This window comes from Acomys russatus, chromosome 11 (genome assembly GCF_903995435.1).
Source record: "Acomys russatus chromosome 11, mAcoRus1.1, whole genome shotgun sequence".
In the NCBI taxonomy this organism is placed as follows: Eukaryota; Metazoa; Chordata; class Mammalia; order Rodentia; family Muridae; genus Acomys; species Acomys russatus.
In genome coordinates, this window is record NC_067147.1 from 53,634,096 (window position 1) to 53,640,095 (window position 6,000).

Here is a 6,000-nt window from a genome sequence, read left to right on the forward strand (position 1 = left end):
GCTCAAGTCTCTCTTCTGCTTATACCATGAGGTAGCTCTTACTCAGGCCAAAAGTACTGCAGGGACCCGCCCTTGCCTCTCTGAGCTAAGCTGTCCCCATGCTCACTCTCCTGTGGCCACACTGGCCCCTGGCGTTCCTCTACCATTAACATTCACACTGGCATGACTGCTCTTCATTTATTGCCTATTCTATCACCTTTGTTAAAATGTCACCTTCTCAAGTGCGGCAAGATGTGTGCACATCTATACACATGCACATGCGCATGCACACACACACACAATCATGCATACATACATTCACAAATGAGTACAAACATGCACTCATGTGCACATCAACAGACATACAGCACAATCACATATGCATAAACCCACACATATACACCTCCCTACACATGCATGCACAAAATCAAACATGTATAAAGACATGCATTCCCACACCCATGTGCATCTGTGCTCATTCATACCAATGTGAACTCACATTCACACACACAGGCACTAACATGTAAACTTACATGCAAACTTACATGCATACTGATACGAACAGGCATGTATGTACCCATTTACTCTCGACCCCCTTCCTTTACCCCCTTTTTACTTCTGAATCTCTCACTAGTTTTCTCAGATGGAAAGTCCATGTCCCAAGACTTCTCAGAGCCTGACAGAGTCCACTTCGGTTACTGCTGACCTGCTGACCCTGTAAGCCGCTCAATTCCTCCAGCCTCACTTAGGTCAGGGCCACCCTGACATCTCTCATTACCTCCATCCACTGTTTCTAACCCGATGGAGATGAGCACAGAGCAAATAAAGCATTACCCACAGTCTGTGTAGATGAGACGTAACAGCTGTCACAGAATCCAGGCCAGATTATTTAGAAATAAGCATTTGTTTTCATTTCACTACAAATTACCCTTTGAACAAAAATAAACAGACGAGAAGCAGGTAGCACCAACAGGCTCTCAACAGTTCCTTCATGAGAAGCCCCTGTGATATGACATGGCAGAAGGGGGTTACTGGGAATTGGGTGAAAGTGGTAAAGCAAGGCAGGAACCGGAAGTCAGGACTAGTCCTAAGTTGGGGTGGGAAAGGGTGGGAGTTCTGGGCTGAGGTCAGGCACAGGCAGGCACAGGTGGGCACAGGTGGGCAAAGCAGGTCAAGGCAGGCAGGGTCACAGGTGGCCATTGTCTGGAACAGGACGGGGCTGGGTGGGCAAGTCACCAGCAGGGGTGGACGAGAGTACCTGGGAGCGCCTCCTTCTCCCGGCCTGGGGACGCCTGTCCTGCCAGCCCACCTGCTCCCCGAGGAGAGACTGTCCATCTACCAAAAAGCAAGGGAGAAGCATCACATTACCTGAGGAACCTGGCAAGGCTAATAGTATGAAGGCGCACAGGCCATATCCCATCTGACCCCTTCCAGTCCCTTCTCAGTCCCTTGGGAAGCTCACGAAAAAAAATTAGGTAAGGTATCCATCAGCAACTGTCAGACACTGTCCTCGATGGCTCACAGTACACCCCAAGAAAGGGGCAATGTGAACGTGATGTGGGCCCATTCCCGACACTAAGCCTGTATCGGATAGCCTCACCTTTACCCAGCCCCTTGCTTGTAGCACACTGCTACTAAAGCTCCACCCCAGTGCTCACTTTGTCTGGCCAGACTCATTAATTTTACTGTCCAACAGTCTGCAACCTCAGTGGACACAGAAATGCGTCTTTGAAAGCCAACCACACATCTTGGAAGGACAGTAAGGACCCAGGCTATATGTTAGCCAAGCCCACTGTTTGTGGAACATAGTGGCAAAAGAGAAAAGGGAAGCCATTAAGTCCTGCCTGGGATGCCTCCACTGCTCTGTACACAGTAATACCCATCAGTCGATGGGGAGGGTCTTATCTAGTGTCATGGAATGCTGTCTTCTAAGCGTAGCAGCCATGACATCTTTTTTGAAGTATTTTACTAGCATATATTAGTTATACATAGTTTCATAAAAACTTTCAATACACATGTATAATGTACTTCAATTATATCCACCCCTAGTCCCCCTCTGCCAATCAACTTCTTCCCAATTAGTTCCCCCTTCTACTTTCATGTCCTCTCTGTCTGTCTGTCTGTCTATTTCATCTCTTTCCCTCTCCTTCCCCTCTCTCTGCCTCTTTCTGTCTCTCCCTCTTTCTCCTCCCTGTCTCTGTCAGACATGTCTGTCTGTCTCTGTGTGTGCGTGTCTCTCCCCACCTCCTCCCTCTGATCTTATGAGTTTCATCGGGATTCTTTGCTGGAACATGGGCACCTAACTAGTGGCTACACTACTGAAGAAAAATGTCTTTCCTGCCATCAACCACTAACTGAATATAAACCCTCAGGCAGAAGTGGCTCCCATAAGACCCTCTCTTTTCCACGGCAGGGTACTGGCAGGCTCAATCCTGTTCCGATTTGTACCGTGAATTTAAGAGTTTAGCAGCCATGTCATGCCCAGACGTCAAATGTTCCATACTGCAACGCCACCCCCACTTCCATCCCCTCTTTTGCTATGTTCTCTGAGCCTTGGAACTGGGGATGCAGCTGCCCCTTGCTAGGAATTCACTGGTCAACTGTTCTCAGCACTCTGGCTGGAGTGAGTCTCTACAGTCACTGCTGGCTGTGTAGAAGAAACTTCACTAGTCAAGGCTGGCGCTAGCACCAATCCATGGTCATAAACACGGTTGCTTACAAGGCGACTCGACAGCTACATCAGGTCCATTTAGCAAGACGACAGCAGTAGCTTCCTCACTAAAGCCTGTCACTTCCCCAGCTGCAGGCTTTTGAGCAGGTTCAGGGTATCCATCAGGAATCCCCTGTGTGGAGCAGGCATCATATTCAATACAAAAACATGTGGTACTCTTGTGCCAGTGGGCTCGCCCTTGGCCAGTCAGTACTGCTACACAGAGCCCAAGCTGAGCAAGGCTGTTGATGGCAGTTCTCCCTCAGCAGCCTGAACAGCAGCTTCCACCACTGTGCGCTAGCAAGCAGGGAGCAGGGTTGCAGCCCATTGTAGCTGATTCCTCTATGTCCTCTGACCAAGGCATGTACTGCCTTCAGCATTAGGGTCTCAACCAACAGCATTTGCCTGTATTGTTTTGGGGCCTTCAGGAGCCTCCCTGGCCAACCACTAACAGAACAGCAGGCCACGCACATTAGGATTTTTGTTTATTAGCACATGGCTTCTAGGAGCAGCTTTGTCTACACACTTACAGTACCTGCATTCCAAGTCCCTTTTTACAGTTTGATGAGCCTATTGACTATCAGATTTTATGACCTTCCCATAGATCATTGGTTTTGGATGCTGCTCCCACCTCAATCCCTCACTTTTCCACTCCCAGAATTCCCTCTTCTAATTTTATACTACATGTGTTCTATGCAACCCTCCAATACACATACAACGTAAAGAATCTTTTTACCTGTTTCATAACCCTCTTTTTTTTTTCTTTTCTAGTTTCCTAGGCTCTAAAAATACTCACTTCCACATAAAAGCAGATATATAAGGTTAAAAGGTAGGGCCCACATAAGAGGGAGAAAATCCACTATCTTCCTGAGCCTGAATTATGCCATTTAATGTATTTTCCAGGCCCATCCAATTTTTCCTATAAAATTCACAGTTTCCATTTTCTTTTGACTGGAGGAAATTCTATTGTGTTTAGGCACCGCAGTTCCATTACCCATATTCACCAGTTGGTGCACCTCTAGGCTGATTCCATTTCCTTGCTATTGTGAAGACGGCAGTAATAAACCTGGGTGTACAAGAATCTCCACGGTAGGATATAAAGTCCTTTAGGTAAATGGCCAGAAGTGGTTTGCCTGGGTCATACGGAGTTTTGTTGGAAACCTCCACACAGATTTCCACAATGTCTATACCAGTTTATACTCCCACTGACAGTGAATATGGTTTCCCCTTTTTCCACACCTTTGCCAATATCTATTTTTTAAATATTATTTTTACTTTATGTACGTGAGTGTCTGCCTTATGTATGTGTATTATATGCATTCCTGATGCCTGCAGCGTCTGGAAGAAGGTTCCAGATCCCCTGAATTATTCACAGGCAGTTGTAAACCTCTAGGTGGGTGCTGGGAACCAAACCCTGAACCTCTGCAAGGGCAGTAGGCACTCTTAGGCACTGAGCCATCTTTTCAATCCCCATTATTTAGATTCCTGGAGCTAGCCAATCTAACTGGGGCAAGGTGGGCTCTCGCTGTGAAGAGAAATCTCAAGAGTACTTTTAACTTGTATTTTCCTTATGGCTAATGGTATTGAACACTTTTTAAAATATTTATTGGCCTGTGTATTTTTTTCTTTTGAGAACTCTCTTCAGTTCCTTAGCCTGTTTTTAACTGGGCTACTTTTTTCCTTGTCTAGTTTTTTTTTTTTTTTTTTTTTTTTTTTTTTTTTTTGAGTTCTAGTGTATTATTCTCTATCAGATGGACAGATGCCCACTTTATAGGCTGCCTGGTCGCCCCACTGATGGCTGCCTTTGCTATGCAAAGCCTTTTCATTTCATGAGGTTGTTTATCGACTACTGGCCTGGTGTCCTGAGGAACTGGAGTACTGTTCAGAAACTCTTTACACGTGCCTGTATCTTGAAGTCTATTCTCTTTCCCCCTGTAGTGACTTCAGTGTCCCAGGTCTCACATTAAGGTCTGTAATCCATTTAAAGCTGATTATGAAAGGTGAGAGATAAGGGTCCAGTTTCATTCTCCCACATGTAGGTAGATATTCAGTTTTTCTAGCACCATTTGTTGAGGATGCTATCTTTTCTCCAAAGTGCATTTTTAGCATCTTTGTCAAAAATCCAAGTGGCTGGAGCTGTGTGGGCTTACATCCTGGGTCCTCTTTTTCTTTTTTCTTCTCTTTTCTTTTCTTTGTCTTGATCTGTATGCTTGTTTTTTGTTTGTTTGTTTGTTTTGTGCCAATAATAGGCTGTTTTTATTACCATGTCCCTGTAGTATAATTTGAAATCAGATATAGTGATACTTCCAACCATATTCTTTTTGCTCAGGATTGCTTTGACAATTTAGGATGTCATAACTAACTTCAGCTAACAACAAACCTGGAAAAAAGTGATCTCAGTTGAAAGATTCCCTCCATCATTGCTTCTTCATTGCTCACTGATGTAGGAGGAACCAGGCCATTCTTAGACAGTACCCTTCAGAGGCAGGTGGGCCTGAGCTATATAAGAAAGGAGGCTGCCCATGCGCCTGGGAGCAGCCCAGCACACATCACCCCTCTGTCTTCCCTTGATGAAGGACTATAAAGCATAAAATGACATAAACCCTTCCCTCCTCAGGTTGCTTTGGTCACGGTGTTCATCACAACAACAGAAACCAAACTAGGATACCAGGTCTTTTGTTTCCAGATGAATTTTTAAAGTTTTGTTTTGTTTTTTTTATTTGTTTGTTTTTTGTTTTTGAGACAGGGTTTCACTGTGTATCCCTGGCTGTCCTGGAACTCACTCTGTAGACCAAGCTATGCATTGGAATATTAGTGATGATTGCATTGAATCTGTAGATTGTGTTTGATAGGACAGACGTTCTTACAATATTAATTCTTCCAATCCATAAACATGGTATTATTCTAATTCTCAATTTCCTTCTTCAGTGTATTAAGGTTTTCATAGTAGAGATCTCTCATTTTCTAGGTTAGGCTTATTATAGGGTTGGTGGTTGTGGTGGTGGTGGTGGTGGTGGTGGTGATGGTTATTGTTGGGGTGTTTTGGGTTTTTGTTTGTTTTTTATGTTACTGTGAGTGGCGCTGTTTCCTTGAGTTCTTTCCCAACATGCTTATCCTTCGTATATATAGGAAGGCTGGTTTCTGTATTAGTTTTATATTCTGCCACTTTACTGAAGGTATTTATCAGTTTTTAAGAGTTTTCTGGTAGAGTCTTTAGTGTTTCTTCTGTATGGGATCATATTATCTGCAAATAAGAATTATTTTTATTTTGTTACCCATTTGTATCCCTTTTCTTGTTGCTCTAGCTAAGA

The 6,000-nt window shown here is 44.4% G+C and overlaps 1 protein-coding gene across 8 annotated transcripts in view; it reads right to left on the minus strand.

Moving 5' to 3' along the window:
* The window catches only part of Pcbp3 (poly(rC) binding protein 3), an 80,144-nt gene extending 78,829 nt beyond the window's left edge, over positions 1-1,315 (minus strand). For all 8 annotated transcript variants that reach the window (XM_051153283.1, XM_051153281.1, XM_051153282.1 and 5 more), the window contains exon 1: positions 1,238-1,315. The gene's annotated coding sequence lies outside the window, so the exon portion shown is untranslated. The remainder of the gene's footprint in view (positions 1-1,237) is intronic.
* Positions 1,316-6,000: the final 4,685 nt, after the last annotated feature.